Consider the following 22,069-nt stretch of genomic DNA (forward strand, 5'->3'; position numbering starts at 1 on the left):
CTAATTACCTTTCTAGCAAAAACTCTTCTAGAAAATAAGTCCAAAAAGGTTTCTAAAGGTTAATAAATAGTGGAAAATATAAATGCTCCTCCTTTTTTTTTTTTAATGCTATGGCTAATATTTTTAGCCATTTGTACATAAGCAAGGTGCTGAAGGAGCTTCAGCATGCTGTCTAATTAGAGGTCTTAACATTAAGCCTCAGAAACCCATAGTCACTCTTACATGCAGAATGTAGAAATCTTGGTTTGTTCTATGGATGTCATCAAGCTTAGTTCATATAAAGCATCAGTGTGAACTCCAGTAATGTTCATGATGCCAACTAGCATCTTTTGATTATTTGATACTTTTTCCTTTAGTTTAAACTAAAAGACATTTTCCCATACATGTATGAGATGAACTATTCAAAAGGGAAAACATCTAAAAACCAAAAATTCAGATTTTCTATAGTAGCTTCTAGGATTTCTTGATCTGTACAACTAGTAGTGTAGTATAATGGAAAAGATAGGGTTTTGAAATTAGATACTTCTACTTAGCCATTTTTTAGATGTAAGGCCTTGCAAGTTAGCATATGAGAACTTAATAAGATAATTTATGCAATGATTCTTACAGCTTGGAAATTCAGAACAAGAAGGAAAGACAGAGAAGAAAGAATGGTGTGTGGCTTTTGCTGGGGCTAAGTTTTGCAGAGACACTAGAAGTTTTGATGCATAGGAGCAGTAGTAATATAAAAAAAAAATCAGAGACAAAAAAGAAATTTCAAAGAAGCATGCCTGTGGCCTTCAAGTCCCTTCATTATACTAGTAAAATGGAAGTAAAGATTTTAAATTGTTTGGAATTTTTAAAAAATTTCTAAAACGTGATCCTTTGACTAAGGCATTGCCTTCAGGCTGGATGGTTGAGATTGGTATAAACTCTTATATAACCTTAAATGCTCTCTGTACCTTCCAAATGTTGATTGGCTCACAGAATTCCAAAGCAGAGAAAACTCCGTGGTATAGATATTGGTTTGATTTTATGTGATCTTAGGTTCAAGTTCTTATCTTACTCTTTCACTTTCTCATATAAAACCCTAAAAAAAGTTATCTTATTTCCCTGGTATATATATTTTTAGAGACAGAGAGGATGGAGAGGGGTAAAGGGAGAGAGAGACAGAGAATCTTAAGCAGGCTCCATGCCCAGTGAGGGGCCCTGTGAGGGACTCGATCTCACAACCCTAGAATCATGACCTGAGCCAAAATCAAGAGTCAGGTACTTAACTGACTGAGCCATTCAAGTGTCCCTAATCTCCCTGATTTGTATTGTCTATTATATAAGTTAGGGAAATACTTCACTCATTGCTATAGTGATTGAATAAATTTATACAAAGAAACATGCATGGAAACTATATTATTTGATAATATTCACATTGTGAAATTTAATTAGTAAAGAAGACAAGAGGAACAGACTAAGAGCAACAACCCTTTCAAGTCATTGCCATTGTGTGTGTGTGAAAGCTGTTATTCCAGAGAAGAATTTGACAGGAACTCCATCTCTTCTTCCTTGAGTTTTCATTTTATTATATATATATAATATATTTATATTTATTATACATATTTACGTTGATATATAATTAAGTATATATATATACATGTATGTATATATTTCTATTCTCAGTGCCCTTCCTCCTTAGGGTCATAAGATACAAAGAATGTACTTGAAATAAAACTAAGAACACAACTACATTTTGACCAATTTGTTCACATCAAGAACAATATTTTCTTTCTTAATTTATCCCAAAGGGCTTTTCTTCATCTATTTTATATGTGTCTATAATTATGTGATACACTCTATAAAGTAAGATGCACAAAGATAGAATCAGGGCTATTTTCTTAATTAGTTCTGTTATAACAGCACAGCCTGTTATTAATAGCATTGAGAACAAAAAGGCAGTTATTGAAAATGACCAGTAATTTTAAGATAGTTTTCCATATTAATATAAAATAAAATATAATTGAAGGTTGCTAAAGATAGATGTTTTTCCAACAGAAAAAAATACAGTTGTAAAAGTTTGTCAATATCACAATGTGACTTTGAACTAAGAATTATAGAGCCAGCTCTATTATCTGTCACTGGGCCTGTCTTCAGGTAGATTTCTTGTATTTCCTGAGACTCAATATCCTCATCTAACAACTGAATTGTATCATAATTTACTCTAGATATCACAATTAAGAGGAAGCCCATAATTACCATGTTTGGGGATAGTAGAGAGAGCAAAAAGCAGAGGAGAATCACAGTTGTTGACCTGAAACAAAGAAATAGGTCATCAACAGGTAAACAACAATCAGTTAATTGTAGAAAGCGACCCATAGATGAATGTACTATTTCCTCTAACTATTAAAGTACCATGATTCTGAAAAAAGGGAACAAAACAATAAATATAAATTAATTTCTTTTCCTGATCTGGAAGTTCATTTGATGACAACATACAATAGATATGAATGAAATATATCAGTAAGAGCTAAATGGTTGCCAACAAAATAAAAATCATGAGGTCAAAGAGTAATTAAGTTACACTTATTCTTTGACTCTAAAGGAAAAGCTTCATTAGAGATAGCTACCTACATATATTTATCTGTATTTTTTTTAATTCTTTTTCACTAATAATTGGTGAAACTCTATCCAAATATTCTGGTCTATTTGGGTCCTCTTTTTGTGTTGTCTTGGGAATGTATCCTTAATCCTTTTTTAGAAAATATGTCCCTACTTTATATTAAAATTATTTTTTCTTTATATGAAAACCTTCTATCTATCTATCTATCTATTCATTCATTCATTCATTCATTCATTCATTATGTGAGTGTTTTCTTCATCAGGGTAGAGGTCATTCATTCGTACGGACTCCTGTGCTGGCCCTTATGTGCAGACAGGTATGCATACTCCTACGTACACACACTCTTTATATAAAGATTTAAATACAAGTATTATGATATAGTCAGATCTAGATTTCAGTTGTCTGTTTTCAAATCTTAGCTTTAACCAGTGCTGTCCTGAAAGCTGGCTTACCTTGCATTGGCTTGAAAGAAGAGCTTGTGGGCATCTCTTCCTAACACAGTGCTCAGAGACCATGTTTGATGGTAGGTTGAAATCAGCCTTGGTGGGAGTACTTATAGCACAGAAATTGGCAAATGCAACAAAGCAGGGATTTCCCCCCTTCTAGGAAGCCAGTTGTTACATGTTCACTGTACCCTACTGGCCTTAACATGTTTACATGATATAATCTTAGGCAAATAACTGTTCTATGACAGGTTTTTTTTTTTTTCCATGTTGAAAGAAAAATTTAATTCTTTCTTAGCTGTTTTCTTTATTAAGAGAATGTGTAAAAAATATGCAATGGTATCTTGACAAAAGTGCTCAATATATGTTTTCTTTTATTAATTATAAAGAATTTTAATATTCATATTTAGTTATTTAAACTTAACATTTTAAATACAAATGTTTAATTACTATATGCATTTTGTTTCTTTTGCCTGTCTCTGATTTTCTGCTTTCTGGACCTGGACAATGCTGGAGCTTAAAGATATTCATGTTTTTCAATATATAACCAAAGTGCAATGGTCAAAATCGGGAAAATACCATTTATTTGTTACTATAATCAAATCTATTCCAATTTTACTTGTTGTCCCAATAAAGTTTTTTATAACAAAATAAAACAGAAAACACATATTGTGTTTAGTTGTCCTGATATTAAGTGTCTTCAGATGTGGAACACTTTCTCAGAATTTCCTTAATTTTTGTGATCTTGTTAATTTTGAGGATTATAGGTTGATTGTATTGTAGAATATGTCACAATTTGGATTTATGATGTATCCTCATGAATGAGATTCAGACTATGTATATTTGGCAAGAATATTATAGAAATAACGCTATATTCTTCTCATCCCATCTTGTGGGACACATTTTTTATTTGTCCCATTATATGTGGTGTTCATTTGATTACTAGATTTAGGTGGGATCCGAAAGACTTTTCCATTGTAAATATACTCACTTGCCCTTTGTAATTATTAGGTATTTTGGGAAGAATTATTTTGAAGCTATGTAAAATTCTGGTCCTCATAAAATTTCAATATATTCATTTATGTTTTGTATCACTATGGGTTTATGAAATACTATTTCATTCAATGGCTTATAATTTATAATTATTATTTTTATTGTTGATGACATTGTCCCAGATTTGTTTAGTAGGAGCCTCTTCAACCTGGGCTCTGTATCCTTTGACTTATTCTCATCATTCTTTAAATACTTCCTTACTTTCTGTCGTGAAAATGGTATTTCAGAGTCATCTTATATTTGCCTGTCCCCATCCTGAGATCAGCTATTTTTCTAGGGATCCATGGTTCCTTATTTTGCAGAATGGCTTTTAGAAACTAAGATATGGAATGTAAGAATGCTTCTTTTTGGAGGGATATTGCTGTTTAGTCCTCTCAATAGATAGAACTAGAGAATATTACACTTACAGATTTTATATATCTAGCTATGAATATATTTATCTATGTATACTTTTTATATCTCTATCTCTGTATATTTTAACCCATGTGGTAACTAATATCTGCAATTTAAATCCAGCACCGCAGGGTTTATTCTAGTTTCTCTCCTTTGACAGTAAGAAAATTGGTTCCTATTATTCTCAATATAATTACTTGATGCATTCTTCATTTTGGCTACATATTCAAGTATTTATCCAAACTGCCATTCTCACTGCTTTGTCTACTTCACTGTGCATCTATCTCAATGCCCGCCTTACCCTGCTTAGGCTTTGATACCCTGTACCAGATCCCTATGGCACCTCTCCACTTGAATATACACTCTCTTCACCTCATTTGGGACTTGAACACCAGGCCATTTTCACCACTGTAGATAATCTCATCCTGCATAGTCTCTGACACCCCACCCTAGGATGCCCTCCTGCATAGAAGCTCTAGTTCATTCCTCTTGGTTCTGGGCCATTTTCTTGCCACATGCCATAGCCATTCCCTCCTGAGTTCCAGTATACCATGCCAGGCTGCTGTTACTTCCCTCCTACCACATAGATACCTGTCTTGCTCAGTTCCCCCAAATGGCTTTTGGACTAAATTGTTCAGGAAAGAGGGGAAGGGAGAGAAAGAATGAAAGGGAAGGGAGAAAAGAAAGGGAACAGATACACTAATTCTTAAGAGAATTTGTAAAAGAATTGATAATGTGAAGAATGGTGATAGTCCTTGATTTCAAATTATCTGGAGTTTTGTTTTTAGTTGTGTTGTTTTTCATGAACTTAATTGAAAGAATTGGCATCATAGGTGAAAGTAAGGCAGATGACAGAAATCAAGGCCTGTATTCTAAATATTTACTGATACCGGTAGTGCACCAATACCATCCTAAAAGATGTCAAAGTCAATAATTTACTGGATAACATATTTTCAGAAAACAGTTTTTCTTTGTCACAATAAGTAGTAGTACTTGAATCAGTCAATACTCTGGGAACAAAGCTAGATCTAATATCTTAATCTGTGTTTACAGATGGATTTGGGTAAGATTCTGGTTCCCTTAGAGGTAAGTTTACAGAGGCCCTGACTAAGGCAGAATCTGTAGTGCTCTTATACCTATAGTCTATAGTTGAAACTATGTCAAATTTTACCCCAGCTCAGATTTCTCTGATACTATAGGAGGGACAACACTGGCACTAAATGACCTAGAGTGCTTGACCACAGCTAATCCATCAGGAGATTACTCTTTGGCTTTCAAGAAGCCAATTAGATTATCTTTCCCAGGAATTAGGATCTGATGCACAGTTACTCTACTTATTCTTTTTAGGGCATTTAAATGAGCTGGAGCTGACACAGTCAGTGGTGGCTCAAGGAAGATATGAGAAAAAGCTTGTCTGTAGAAGAAAAAGAAAACAAAGCAGAGACATCTAGAGAAAAGCAGGAAAAAATAAAAGAGAGAAAAGAAAAGAAAAAAGCCTGCAGCCCTAGAGAGTTGTTACTTTCGGTTCTGGCCAACTTTGCATTCCTAGTTCTCTCCCTCGTCTTGAGGTTTATTGAGATTTTCCTGCAATGAACCAACAACATCTCCCTCTCCCCCATTACACTTAGCTGATGTGATGACTGTGTTTCTCTTCCATGCAACTGGATGATTCCCAACCGAGTACACCCTGTTAGGCATGGGTAAGGCTTGAGCCATGCTTGAAAAAAGGCCGCATTCATGGGGCTCAAACAGCTCCCTAACTGGTAGAATTTCCAATTCATCTCTTTTAAGCATGGAGAATTATTCCAAGAGAAGTGGGAGAAGGTTAGAGGGCTGTTGGAAGGAAGGGGTGACCAATCCTCTTTTCTCTTCCATGCTTGAAGCTCCATCTCCTATTTTATTTGTGCCTCTGAAGACAAGTGTTCTACTAAAGAAGTCTGTCTTTTAAATTTTATTATTTTTGACATTTTTGTAAATATTCTTTAGTCTCTCTTCTACTTACCTTATTGCAATCCAAAAGCTTAAATGAAAAAAAACTTATAAAAATTGTTGTGAAACAATGATTTAATGAAATCATGTTTATGTAATTCTTTTAAGCCGCTCTTGACTGTACATAAAACAAATGCATATTTATAGAAAAAATATAGGTGGATAAAAACAAAGGTGAAAGAGTATATTTTCATCTTCGTGTACTTTCTGTGCCTAACATCCAGGATTGCCACAAGCTTAGGCTTGATTGGTCATTGTTTATTAAATGTTTTCTCAATTCCACAACCATGTTTTTTCAGAAACAAATGAAACAGTATTTCCTTGTCAGATCTAATGTTTTACTGGTTTTCCAGATATTCACTAATTAATTGTATGCATTTCAATAATATTGGGAGCATGATCCTCGTTTGGTTACATACATTATTCCAGCTATTTAACTAATAATGGTAAAGTACCAGACTGTGAGTAAAATAAGATAAGAGTAATACTAACAGCAGTGCAAAAATTCACTCTGCTGTGGTGCATAAGATATCTCATTTTCACTTTAATAAATCATAATTTCAGCAACATGGTGAATTTGTTGTTCAGGAAAAGACTAGACCAGGTTTTAAAAATCATTTCCTGATGTCATTTAATGGGAAGAGGAAAATGATTGTTCTGTAAAAGTGTTTATGTGAATTGGACATATTAGCTGAGGGAGGACTGCTTCATATGATGTGTAAACCAGTTTTCAACAAATAACCTGAAAAACAAACAAGCAAAAAATTTTAAATGTGATTACATTTCAGGAAAATATTAGCATTTATTCATTCTCATCAATAAATGTTACTGAAAAAAAAAAAAAAAAAAAAAAAAAAAAAAAAAAAATAAATGTTTACTGAATGCATGCTGGTTACAGAGCAGCGTGCTACCCTCCAGGGTCATAAAGCTGGTAGAAATAATTTCATTGGTTGCTAACTTCATCGCATCTCTGGAGGATACAGAAAAATAAGTAAGACAGTGGGCTCAGAAAACGTATGCTATATTAGTATAAGAAATGAGTTGTGTTTCCAGCTGGAATGAGTAGTTAGACTGCATATAGACCTAAAACCTGAATAATAGGACGAGCTTTTCTATGCTAAGTACCTACCTATCACAATAGATGATGAGAGCTAAGAGACTTCAAGGAAGGGATGTTCACTTCATTATTACATTAGTTGGGAAAGGCATTATGAGGGAGAAGAATCTCCAGGTAGGCCTTATAGGGATTGTACACTTAGTGGAAAGAAGTAGTGTGCATATTCCTGAGAATATTTGTCCCATGAGAATTCATGTTTTTTTCTTCTTAGAAGTCTTAATTGAATACCTTGCTATGATTGTCACATGATAAATAATAGGCAGTATGAACCATATGAGACAGTCTCTGTAAGGGGAATATAAATTTCCTGAAGAACAGCATTTTGGAGTGCATGGATGTGAACAACAAAGATCACAGATGGAAGACAGCGTGCTGCTTGGATAGCCCTTACAAACATTTTCTGCACGTAGAGATCATCACCTTTGAAAAGCTCCCCCAACCCTCACAATGATTTAGAAATCCCTGTTTCAAACTCTGTCTTCATGCTTTTATCTATTTATCTATCCATCTATTTATTTTTATTGAAGTATAGTTGACATTCAATATTATATTAGTTTCAAATGTATAGCACAGTGATTCAATGATTCTATACATTACTCAATGCTCACCATGGTAAGTGTGGTCACCATCTGTGACCACACAAAGTTATTCCAATGTTATTGACTATATTACCTATGCTGTGATTTTCATTCCTGTGACTTATTTATTTTATAACTAGAAATTCGTATCCTCTTAACTGCCTTTACCCATTTCACTATCCCCTACCATTCCCTTCTGCTCCCAAAATTTCCAATTTGTTCTCTGTAGTTATAGGTCTGACTCTGCTGTTTTCTTATTTGTTCATTTGTTTTGTGTTTTAGATTCCACATGTAAGTGAAATAACATGATATTTGTCTTCTTCGCTCTGACTTATTTCATTCAGCATAAACCTCTAAGTCCATCCATATTATTGTGAATGGCAAGATCTCATTCTTTTTTGTGACTAAAAGTCCACTTCTGATAAATGCATGCTGCTATGTCCAATATAATGTCAACTTCTGAGCCTCTGCTCAGTGTCAGGTACTATATGACATATGCTGGGGATACAAAGATGTATAAGGCTTGTCAGCCTCATGAATATCTTATCTTATTAGATTGTTTACTCCTTGAGGACAAGAGTCAATGCATAATTTTGCTTTGTATCTCATCATTTAGCACAGTGATTGGCACATAACAGATGCTTAATAAATATCTATTGAATTAATATATCTATTAATAAATCAAAGCTATAGTATATCTATGCATGCTAGAGCAGCCAGAGTTTGAAATAAATTTCAATACTCAGACGTTACAAAACTTGGCAAATCATCTAACTTTCCTTTTTCATCCAGCTCAATTAAGATATAATTAACATATAACATTGTGTATGTTTATGGTATACAAAGTAATGATTTAGTACTTGTATATATTGTAAAATGATTATCGTAATAAGGTTAGTTACATCTATCATTTCACATAATTACAGTTAAGTTAACCTTTTTGTTTATTTTTTTTTAAGATTTTATTTTGTTTCTGAGTGAGCGAGAGGGAGATAGTGAGAGAAAGCATGAGTGGAGGTAGGGCACAGGGAGAAGCAGGCTCTCCACTGAGCAGGGTGCCTAAATCGGGGCTCCATCCCAGGACCCTGAAATCGTGACCTGAGCTGAAGGCAGATGCTTAACCAACTGAACCACCCAGGCACCCCCCAGTTAAACTTTTTTGAACTTTGGTTTCTTTATCTATAAAACACTTATGGAATGATTAGATATTATATGCCTAAATATACTATTTAATATTAATCAGTATTATAGGTTAATATATCAATATGACAGTTAGTACACTGATTCCATAAAAGCAATACTTAGAACTGAAAAGTAAACACTCAATAAATGCTACTTCTTATCATAGATATTAAATAAAACACAATCTTATTTTATTGGTTCCATGATCTTTGAATTTCATTGATAGATTTTTAAAAACCTCATTCTCTGATGCCATAATCAACATCTATTATATGCTCTACTTAATTTTTTTAATCAAAAAGACAACTGAAATGATAAGTCTTTATGAGTTGTACCAAGTGAAATATTCATGAAAAACTGTATTTGACTCTTTTCATTGTTTCCCACCAAAGGTCAAGTCAAGCCTATTGCTTGTCTATGGGTTCACATCTCTGAGAAAGACCTTACTCTGTACAATAGACTTCTATATAGCAGAATCAAGGAACTGCAAAAGAATTTATAGTAATGAAGGATGTCGCAAATGCAGAAGTTTTTTTCTTCTAGAAAAAAGACCCCCTAGAAAAAAGGGTCTACCCTAATACTATGTTGGCACAATGAATTGTAATAAGGCATTTGATGATTCTATGTGTTGATGATCTGTTGGCCACAGATATATCTCAAAGAACCAATATCTTTTCATCAAGCTGTCAGTATAGAAAAATGCATTCAAACACACTTGTATTTTCTAGAAGATTTGCAGATTTCTGTATGTCCAGATTTTGAGTGGAAGACTGAAACTTTATTATTTAGAAGTCTTAACTGTCAGTCTTTTACTAGTCTCCGTCTAGCGTAGGTCTTTTAACAGCAACAAATTTATTTATTTTTATTTTTTGTATTAGCAACAAATTTAATAGCCTAAATAAACTCATATAAAATATTCATAAAACAACAGTAATCACTAGGTTTGGGATTGTATATATGTATCTCTCTCACTGAGCCTTCAAATCTTTCCTTTATTTAGAGTTTGAAAAAAATCTTAGAAGAACAAATAGTAATGACATCTGAATAAACAATTATCCAGTAAGAGTTTGGTTAAAAGAGAGGTGCCTGGGTGGCTCAGTTGGTTAAGCATCCAATTCTTGATTTTTGCTCAGGTCATGATCTCAGGGTCATGAGACTGAGCTCTGTGTAGGGCTCTGCACTGGGCGTGGAGCCTGCTTAAGATTCTCTCTCACAGTCTCCTTCTACTCCTTCCCTGCCTCTCTAAGAAAAAAGAAAAAAAAAAAAAAAGAAAACGTTTGGCTGAAAAAACTTCCTGTTTTTTTTTTTTTTTAACTTCCTGTTTTATAATTTAAGAAATTTCAGGAGTTGTGGTAGAATTTATAACCCTAGTGCTTTCTTGGCTTATCACTCTTTCCTAGGTTTTGCAATATTTACATGTGGAACACAGCAAAGAAAAGAGAAGTATAATTTTATTAATAGCTAGAATAGCATGAGGATATAAATAATAATGACGCTTTTGTTTCCCTTGTATTACTAATGATTTCAGAGATTGCTGGTAAAGTAGCTTACCTCTTATGGTAAAAGAGATGTGCTTTACAAAATTCAAAAGGAAGAACTTTGAAATTCATGATTCACTTTTGGTAATAGTTACAAGAATACTATATAAAATATCAAGGATTAATATGTCCATTACTGGCATATCTGTGATGTGGAGAGTATTTAGGCATTGGGGATTTGGAGATAAAAATGCTAGAGAGAAAAAAAAAAATGCTAGAGAGGGCAACACAGAGTTTGCAGAGCATTGACAGTCTAGTAGAACCCTGGTGTTAGAGGATGGAGGAGGGACAGTAAAGTATCCTCCAAACTGAGAAGGCACTTTGGGACCAAATAGCAAAACAAGCCACCTCATAATATTTACAGAGTTTTATTCAGAGTAACTTACTGATGGAGGGTGGTGAGGGGAGGATTGGGTGGATGACAATCCAGGCACTTTGCAGCTATTCTCTGCAAAGTCCACACCTTAATCCACAGAATTTATAGAGCAAGGGGATCATTGTGAAGTCGAAGAGTAGTTATCTAAAATAGTGCCAGATGTGTGCCAGAGGGATCTCTACTAGTTATCTAGAGTGGCATCACCCATGCAACAGAAGGATGACCAGAACAAGCCTTCTCATATTCCAGTCAGGGCATACATTATTAACCTCCAAGGGGCCTGGAATAAGTAACCCTAAATGATGTCACTCAGTGGACAGGAACAAGATGGAGGACCAAAGATGGAGTGAGTATTGTCAACATTCTTGCTCTAGGCATTCTCCTTTTATATTTTCTAATAAAGAGATAAATATGGGGGGAAGGTACCCTATTTTGGAAGAGAAGAGAGGAAGGACAGGAGAATATAGAGCAATAATGCTTTATCCTTTCTATTTTGTTCATCTTTCAGGGAAAGAGATGGACATGGCTTTATCATTTATTGACGTTTAAAGTCATATCCAAGAGGAGGAACCTGGTGTAAGATTAGAAGGAACCTGGTTTGCTATTCTCTGTCTGGACTTTTCTGACTGTTAGGAGATAAATAACCATTTCAAAAATCAAAGCATAGGGGGAAAATGCCAGAGGGATGATGTAAGGTTGTGCAGCAAAGGAGAAGGGGAAAAGAAAACCTTCCCTCCCTGCTCTTTCCCTCACTCCCTACAATTTCTCTGAGGTAGGGAAAAGGATCCCATCAATCTGTGTTTACCTTCAAATGGGACTATAGATAGCTGATGAGGTCTCATTGACTTATCATAGGTCACCTTACTGAGACGCAGATAGGTATTTTCATTAGAAGAATGCATAGATGTAGCTGTCAATTGAAGTGGGGAGCAGATGGAAGTGGCACTTGGGTCTCTCACACAGACCCCTGAAAATGTGGGAGCTGCACTGGCCTGGGTCTGCAATATCTGGACAGTGGTTTTCTACATGCCTATCCTGACCTATGGACAAGATCTTGAGTTGAACATCAGTGAAGGACACAAAACACAATTCACCCACCAACAACGTGTGGTGAATACTTTGCTTTCCCTTCCCTTATCAACACAAGCAAGTGCAAGGGAGGAGGAAAGATAGGAGAAAGAATAAATCTTTCCCTTCCAACCCATAGTCATCTCTGAAGTGATTGACACAGATATTTGCAATTTCTTCATGATGGGAACTCAAAAATGACTATAAAAATATCGAAATTACTGGGAATCAAATATTACTAATTGCTAAGTGTAAGATGTATGTCTTGTGGGGATGTAGACGATCTTTGAAAAAAATTGATGTTACATATTAGAAAAAATAAAACTTGTATATGTTTATCATGGCTGAGTTGATATTTTGAATTTAAACTGTGATATTAGGTTTGGTTCCAAAACTCTAAGACAAAGTGTTCTTTGTTAACCTAGGCCAAAGCAAACTACTTAGATGAAAAGGCTTTCACTCCCTGCCTGCCTCAGCCCAAATCCAGACTTCATCATGGGCCAGGCTCCAGGGAAGACAGGAAGCAGCAGAAAGGAAGATCTATTTGTTCCTGTTTGCTGACTTTTCCATTCACTAGGAAACATGGATGTTTCTTTGTTTTTGTTTTGTTTTTTAAAATTTTATTTATTTATTTATTTATTTATTTATTTATTTATTTATTTATTTATTTGAGAGAGACCAAGCGGGAAGAGGGGAAGAGAGAGAGGGAGACTTCCTGCTGGCAAGCATTTTGCTGCTGGGCTAGATCCCAGGACTTTAGCTAGATCTGAGGACCCTGGTATCATGACCTGAGCCAAAAGTAGACACTTAACCAACAGAGCTACCTAGGTACCCTGGATCTGTTTCTTTGGATTTGGTAGTTCTTCCTCTTAAAGGAGAATTAAGGTATAATTCAGAGAAGGGTATATTTTCTTTCCTTAAGGGTGTAAAAAAGAGACATTAAGTAAAACCATAACTGTGGTTATTTTTGAGGGATCAGATTATGAATTATTTTTGTTGCCTTCCAAAAAGCTAGATAATAAATATTCTAGGCTTTGCTGGCAGTTTTCTTTTTGTGGCATGAAAACAGACATAGACAATAGGTAAACAAATGGGTATGATTGTATTCCAATCAAATTTTACTTACAAAAATAAGGCAATGGGCTGTTTTTATCCCATAGGCTATAATCTTCCATACCCTATTTTAAGTAAAATATTTAAAATTCTCCATATTTTCCCAGGTTTCTACAATAAACATGTATTATTTCTACCAAACACATACATACACATACACATATACACAAAAAAAATTATACAATAAAAAATTTCTAAATTAAGTTGCTCTGATTTTTATTTTTAATCTTTAGTACCATTGAGTGTTTTTTCCTACCCGATCCATAGGAGATCATTGGCTATTTGAATCATCCTTAGCAGAAATCTTGGTAACTTGTTTGCCTTGGAAATTTGTTGTGGTTCTTTGGCTAAAGAGGAGAAACCTCCGTTTTCAGGATTACTTCGGATGGGTTTTATTCTCTTCTCTGCATTACTCAAAAGGAATATGTGAGCAGCGGTTGAAAGAATATCCCAATTATAATGTGCTTAGAGCATCTGCAGAGTTGTCCTGGAGGCTTGAGCAAGGGGAACCACAGCTGTGAGGCTTTGCTCCTACTCCTAGCACAGATGCCAAAGCAGATGGAAGGGCAGGGATCGTCTGCAGAAAGGCTCCAGATCTACCAGGCAAGTGGAGAGTGAAAGGCATAGCGGACATTGCTGAAATGGCTAGATTGATAGGCTCTGCACTCCCAGGAGTAGCAGAGGCGACAAACTCTCCCCACTCGGTACCTCAGACAGAAACATGATGGATGATGTGCGTGCAGTTGTCTTCAATCCCTTTACAGCTCGTGATCCCCTATTCCGACAGGCCCTCATTTGGTGCCTTGCCTAGAAATTGTTCTGATGCTGTTTGTGTTTCAAATGCTTAGGAAAACATTTCTATTAAGGTTGCATGCCAAAATGCAAGGCTATACTGAATAGCAAGAAGGAAAGAGTACATTCAGTACTGCTAATCTGCAAAGGAAAATATTACATATGCTCTCCCTGGAGAATAATAACACTTTGCATGTTGCTGTGCTAAATTTACTGCAGGACTATAAGTGTTAAAACAGCAGCCGTGTAAATGGGCCATGGGGTGGTAAAAAGGTTGACAGGATGATTATGCTTGAGGGGCCACTGTTATGTATGTCCTTTGGACAGTAGCTTGGAAGAGTTTCAGAGACACTAATTAATTCTGCCCCACAGTGAGGGGGTGGTAACCAGCTAGCTCAGTGGGAGGCGGTGTTGGAGAGTTCTGTCTCAGGTCAGAGGACCAGGAAAACACTTCAGGGTATGTCTAAGTTGATCCTCTAGAGGAAAGCTCTTTAATCTTACTTAAGGTTACAAAGTCTTTGGCCTCATGCAAAACATTTCATCTTGTGCAATTTGCAGCTGTTCTTATTTTTTGAATAAAGAAATAGGATGAATCAAGCAGCTCAAAAAGACCAGGAGAATCTTATTCTTTTAAAAGGCTGATTATAGTTTAGGAATATTAATTTTCAGGGTCTTCTAATCACCAAATCTCTTTCTTGTACACATTTCAGATTCCCCTATTGTATTTTTTACAGTTTCAATCATAGACCTCATTGGATTTTTTTCCCCTGAAATTTCTAAACAGGGATAGCCCTGACTCCTGAGCAAAGTAGTAGAAAAACTAATTTTCTAGGAGAAATAGTGCCATCCACAAACCAAAGAACCTTTAAGAACAGAGAGCAGTGTAGCTTTTCACTAGGTGAGTTTTTTGGTTGAAATTCTTATTTTAGATTTTAAAAACATATGTACTTTTCTATATCACTTAATAAAGATAGCTAATATTTATTGGATATTTATTTTGTCCAGGCATTGTGCTAAGCACTCCATGTAAACTGATTTGGTTTTGACTCTTAGGAATAAATATAAGGATTAGGGGATCAAATATGTAAGACATATTTATATAATTGAAATAGAGTATTATAGTATGTTGTGCAGTGTTGTGGCAAAAAATAGAGTGAATATAGTTGGGATAAAATTATAGCAATATACTTTTATTTGGTATAGTGTAGAGTTTTATGAATTGTTGGTGCTTGTGTCTTTTCATCTTACCTATTTATGTCTTTGAGGCAGAGTTAATAGGTGTGGGTGGGGAGGAAGAAGAGAATGGAAGGACGAAGTGAAGAGGACAGGGAGGGAAGAAGAATTGAGTATCAAATTAGTGACACAGAAAGAATTTCTGAGAAATGAGTGATGCATATCTGATAGAACATAATAATTTATAGATAATGATTAACAGCACAGTAGGACAAAAGATTTTATATCTTTAAAATGTGCTATAAATTAACCTTCACAAATGAATTTCCATTACCCTTTGAATGATTAATATCTTGTCTTCAACAATTTGAAAAAAAGTTGAAATTCTTTATTTTATTTGAAACTTAAGTACATTGACTGAAATTATGATTTTATCTTTTCTATAACATGGATGTTTTAAATTTGGTATAGTCTGAAGAGTGAAATTTTGGTGTGATAACTGGCCTTGTACTGATTTAGTCTATGAATTTGGCCCATCCACTTAAGCATATTATGACATAATTATTTTATTTGTAAATTGAGGTGTAGGTTAATAATATCTTCTTAACCCCTTCCATGGTAACATCGTTGGAATTTAAGAACATAAACTCTGAAACAAGCTATCCCCAGGAACTATTTTAAGATTCTTTGGAAGATATTTTTACCATTGAGACTTCAAGAAAATAATTCAGTTTTCAAAACATTTCAGGAATTTGGGAAGTATAGTTTATTGTATCATATGATCTTAACAAAAAGATTTTAAAGACTAAAAAGTAGCTTATAACACAACATCAAACAAATAAAACCAGACTGAAATTGTAATAAGCACTATGATTCCCTCCCAAGCATTCAGCTGATGTTCTCTTTTCTAGAACACTCAGCCTCCTCTGGGAACCTATCTAGGTTAATGATGGAGCATGCAAACTAGATTAAACCAATCATTGGGTTCCATGTCAAGACTTTTCATGGAAATTCTGTTACACAAATGACCTTTCTCCTTCTAGTATAGTGTGATGTATAGATGTAAAGCCAAGAAACGCTGCGGTCATATTGCCATCGTAAAGGAAGTTAACTAGGCAATGAAACTGACACACGGAAGAAGAATGAAACCAAGAAAATCACAGAGCCAGAACTCTGATCTAACATAACTTTAGATTATACTTCCTTTAGGTCCTTTACAATTACAAGAAATAAGCTTGCTTTGAAATAAGATCTATATGAAAGTGAAAAGAGAAGAAAATTCAGCGTTTCTAAGAGCAGTCTTTTCCATCTACAGCTTGAAATTCACATTGACTGAAAGGCTGTTGATTTAGAGCTTGGAGATTGGAAAAGTCAAATACTTCAACTGAAGTTAACCCAAGCACTAGCAGTTGTAGAGAGGTTGAAGATAAAGTAGAATGTAAGACTGGGGCTCTTCTAAAGAGTGGTTTCTTTTAAATCTTCTTTGCTTGATAAAGGTAACAATCACTCTCATTGTGGAGATTAAGCTGCTATTCAATTTGGGGGTAAGAAGAAAATAAGCCATCTATCCTATGATTTAAAATTGTTTTAAGGTGGACTTCTGTTCAGCCATGCTGGAATACGGAGTATTGGTCTAGCCCTTCTCATATAAACAGCTATCATAAAACTGGACAAACTATGTGAAGCTTGTTTCAGGCACTTTACTGTAGGCAGTAGAGAACTAGAATGCCTAAGAAAAGGGTAATCTTCATGATTTCCCAGGATTTTACCCTGGATGTACTTTCTAGACCACAATGTAGGAAAGTAGAACCCAAATACATTTTGGTGGTCTCACTGAACTATGACCGAGATCTGAGTTTGGGGCTGTTGAAAGAGCTCAATTTGGTGTGGGCAGAGTCTCATAGAGGTGAGAAGAACACAGAGAAAGAACTCCAAAAATTGTTGTAATGGTAGCATTAATTCTTTGGATGAATACTAAGATCATAAATACAAGTAAAATTTTTGTAAAGCATGGCAGAGAAGAACTAGTGGAAATATTCACTGAACAGAAATTCTAGAGGTCTCATAGTACTGCAAAATGTAAGAAGTCTAGCTAGTCAGGTTGGGGAAAACTTTGGAAACCCTAAAAAACCACTTAGCCCTAAAGTTTGGTGTTATTAACCCCTTCTCAACCATTTGAGTAAGAATCATTTTTCTTATACTCCTTCTCCCAACACAGTCTTCAGTGTTGGACTCCTAATCTACTTCTTAATATTATGGTAGACTTTATGGTTTGCATGGAGTGTTCAGGGATTTGGGTATGGCTGAATTGTTCTCCACAGAGTTTTTACTTTTCTGATCTGAAACTCAAGGGCTGTGAATAATTTGGCATTTCCATCTCCTCTGTCTTAAAATATAGTTTAAAAATTTCAAAATGGCTTAAGCCAAAAAAAAAAAAAAAAAAAAAAAGAAAAAGTTCTGAAAATCTTATAGAATCTAAGAACTACTAATCTGTCAGGAATCTAGGAGGCTCTTCTCTGTTTCCAGCCCTATCTCTGAATTTCACTGCATATCAGCTTCATTCTGCCTAAATTTGCTTTCTTTAATCCTTTATGTATACAGCCACCCCTCCCCATTTATTATGTTTCTCCCCCATTCATGAGTCCAGTCAAGACTGGCATATTTTTTTTCTCAATTGCAATTTCAAAAATGTAGGAGAAGAATACATTTGGCCAAATTTGAATCCAATTTGATCTCCTGGTTCTATAAATGGTAAGTATTATCACAAGGACACAACTCTCAGAAAAAGGGGTCACTGTGAGCTGGGCAGGCACCCGCAAAGGAATTTTCAACTGTAGCCCAAACAGAAACACAGCTATGTTCTAAAAACTTAAATACAAGCTTTTAAAATATCGCAAGAGGTGACTATACTATACATGATGTTTTAAAATCATTTTATGTAGAGTTCAATGTATATTATTATAATTTTTATTTTATTAACCTTTTAAAAATAAACAATAAAGTATAGTCACACATATTAGATTCAATGACAAAAGGAGCACCAAAATCAAATAATATCTCACTGAAGGATCCTTTGGGATAAGAATAGCAATCACTGTGCATGAAAAAGAAATTCAGGACCTTGAAAATTGCATTACTATAGCAAAAAAAAAAAAAAAAAAAAAGAAGTAAATCCACTAGACAGAAGAATGTGTAAGAATAAAAAGAGCTGAGAAATGTGTTACTACCAACACCAGCCAACTGCATTTTTTAAAGTTTAAATCATGATGCCCACCTGACAGAGATGCTATGATTACATTTGATACAAATGCCATTTATATTGCCTGGTTACTAAAAAAATTCTTTGGGGAATGTGGCTGAATGAATGTTTTGGGGATAGAAAGATTTTCAAATAAATTAGCAAAGGATTCTTATTTCAAAATGGAACACTAATAATAACTTAGGTAATGTGAATGTTTTTACATTTATGTGGATCTAGTTTGCAAGTGACTCCTGGGAACAAAGCCCATGTGCCTAAGAAATAAGAGTTAGACACCACTGTAAGCATATAGATTGACTACTGAGCATTTATATTGCATTGTCCAATGAAGAAAGTAGAGAGTTAAGAAATATGATCAGTAAGCCTATGAATTTAGGATTCATAGGTACAAATTGGAAAAAAAAAGCTATAGGCTGCTATAGGGAGCTTTGTATCAGGCAAGCTATGAATTTCTTTTATTCCATGAGGCACAAAATTTTTTAAAAAATATTTTTATTTATTTATGATAGTGAGAGAGAGAGAGAGAGAGAGAGAGAGAGAGGCAGAGACACAGGCAGAGGGAGAAGCAGGCTCCATGCACCGGGAGCCCGACGCGGAATTCAATCCCGGGTCTCCAGGATCGCGCCCTGGGCCAAAGGCAGGCGCTAAACCGCTGCGCCACCCAGGGATCCCGGCACAAAATTTTCTATAGAAAACTCCCTTCGTGATGAACTGAGAAAGTACTTTAAATAAGAGAACCAGAAAAAAAAAAAAAAAAAGAAGGAAAGAAAAAGAAAAAAGAGAACCAGCAATGTAAAAATGAAGGTTAAGGGAAAAAGGATAGGGTTCTAGAAATGGCCCATAATGTGTGAGTCATAGGCCAATAAGCTGCTCCATGCCACTGGATACATTATCATGCTATTCCGTATAAATTAATTTATGTAATGACATTAGCCTTATAAAATCATGTCGTATTCATTGAAATGTAAAGCTCTTTAAATTTATTATTTAAGACAAAACAAATGATGATATAATATTTTTTTTTTTGGTAGGAGACATGGTATGTATGGCTTTTTTTCATAAATAAATAGTTCCATTTAAAAAAAAAACCTTTAATTTTGAAAGCATCACAAGCTTAAAGAAAAATTGGAAGTACAGTGCAAAGCACTTTTTTTTCTTCTGAACCATTTGAGAGTAACTTGCCAACAGAATACTCCTATTTCCTACAAATAAGAAATTCTCCTATGTAAACACAACACAGGCATAGAAATCAGATAATCAAAACTGACATATTACCATCATCTAACCCCAGACCCCACTCAAGTTTTGACAGCTGTCCCAATAGCAGTTTGTTTGTTTTTATAGCAAAATGACCCAGTCCAGAATCTTATGTTGCATGAAGCCATTATGTCATTTTAGTGCTCTTTATTTTGGAAGTTCCTCAGTCTTTTATTGATTTCATAACCTTGAAACTTTGGGCTTGACTGCTGTCTCATGATTAGATACAGAATATGCACTTTTGTAGGAATATCACAGACGAGATGCCATATCCTCATGCACCTACCAGAAAATATCCTCTTCTAAATCATATTTCTAATTAATTAATTAATTAATTAATTGTATTTTTTATAGATTTGTGGTTTCCCATTTTATTCAATAGGTTATAATCTATCAGTACTGTTATTTACTGTTGATTCTCAATCTTTGTGGTCGTTCTGTGTCCCATAAAGTCACCATGAACACTGAACTACAAATATTCAAGCATTACTCCTAGGGAAAACACAGGCTAGGTGCCTGTGAGCTTCTGGTTAGAACATTTTAATTCACTGATCAATAAATAATCTTGTGGTGTGTGTGTTTCTTTAAAGGGAACTTAGTTAATATATTTTGTTGGCTCATTAACATTGAACTCACCCCCAACAGTACTGTGTATAACTCATGTCTTACTGAAACTTATCTCATATACTATTTTCTACTTAACAGCATTTTGCAGCTTTCTTGTGCCTAAGAATACTATACAGCGCTTCCAGGCTATGCCTGAGTGTGTGTGGGGTGCATTTTAAATGGTACATTCATCAACAAAAAGCATACAATGTGAAAATCATGGCATTAAATACACTTTTTAGAGGATACTTTTTTTACAGTAGAAAACCTCAAACTGGACCACAGCTGGGAACACGTGTATCAAAAGAGGCAAAATTTTTACTGTGCTTTGTATTCCTGTGGGTGACTGTGAAACTATAATGAGTATTGATTTAGGTGTTACAAATAAATTTCAGGAATCAGGCAGATTTGTAAATATGGAATCTGCGAATAATGAAGATTGACTATATTTTGGTACTAATGAAGGAACTTTTAACAGTGGGAAGCCCATTGAAGTTGGCTTCAAAGCCCTTTTGACATGCTCTCATTGTTCTTTGAGCACTGCTTTGCTTTCTGGCACAAAAAGATATAACAGGCCTATATTATCTTCTACAGCTCTGAAATCTGCCATTTATCCATGGATAATTATTTCTTTTAGTGGAAAATGGTATTAGGAAATCAAGACCTAGGAGTCAGTTGTGTTCATTGCTAGTGCTTCCTGCTATTCCCAGCCCTTCTCATAGGACAGTTCTAGTGGAGATAGATAGATAGGTAGATAATGTTTAAATACAGTGTAGGTAGTAGAGTTGCACCCAAGGAGATCAAGTCTAGGATCATGGAAGTTATATATGGCAGTGATGGGAGTTAGGGTGGAGGGAAAGTATAAGGGCCAGATGCCACGTTCTTAATAAATATGAGGAACTAATTAGAAACCTAACATAAAATAGCACTGAAGAATGAGAAGTTCATAAAGACATTTCATGAACCCCAAACAATGAGGGTAGATTGGCTTGAATTTGGTTTAGTTTAAGAATCAGAGAGTTGAGTACAAGATTTTGATTATTACTGTGAGGTAATAATTTTTAAGTAAAATTTTAGAGGTAAGCATTCTAGGGAAAATAGGGTCATCCATTATGTCAGACTTCATAAATCTTACTGCTTGATCTTCCACACGCATCCTCCACTCGCAAGTTCACTTCATGGTCTCAGATTCTGATCCATCTCCACTTTCCAGGTAACAAGAAAGAAGAGAATGAAGGGAGCATACTACTCCAATTAAGAAAACTTTCTGTAAGTTGGAAATGTGTAAACTTCTATTTAAATTTCATAAGTCAGAACTGATTCACACTAAGGTTTAGTATTCAATGAAGTTTAGTATTCCAGGTAGGCAAGTGCCAAAATCAGACATCAATATATCTCTTTCTTTAGGAAGAAAAAAATCCCAAGAGATAATCAGCAGCATCTATCACAGTCAGGGGTTCAGACAAGATGGAGGAAAATGAATAGCTTAAAAAGGTAAAGGGGGCTAGGAGCATGTGTAACAATTCCTTCTAGCCCCATGTA

The 22,069-nt window shown here is 34.9% G+C and overlaps 1 long non-coding RNA gene across 2 annotated transcripts in view; it reads right to left on the reverse strand.

The window, feature by feature from the left end:
* Positions 1-6,970: 6,970 nt before the first annotated feature.
* Positions 6,971-22,069, reverse strand: part of LOC102153298 — a 36,986-nt gene continuing 21,887 nt past the window's right edge. For both annotated transcript variants that reach the window (XR_005366841.1, XR_005366840.1), the window contains one exon: positions 6,971-7,210. This is a non-coding gene — a long non-coding RNA (uncharacterized LOC102153298). The remainder of the gene's footprint in view (positions 7,211-22,069) is intronic.

The sequence above is a fragment of the Canis lupus genome, chromosome 11, assembly GCF_011100685.1.
Source record: "Canis lupus familiaris isolate Mischka breed German Shepherd chromosome 11, alternate assembly UU_Cfam_GSD_1.0, whole genome shotgun sequence".
In the NCBI taxonomy this organism is placed as follows: Eukaryota; Metazoa; Chordata; class Mammalia; order Carnivora; family Canidae; genus Canis; species Canis lupus.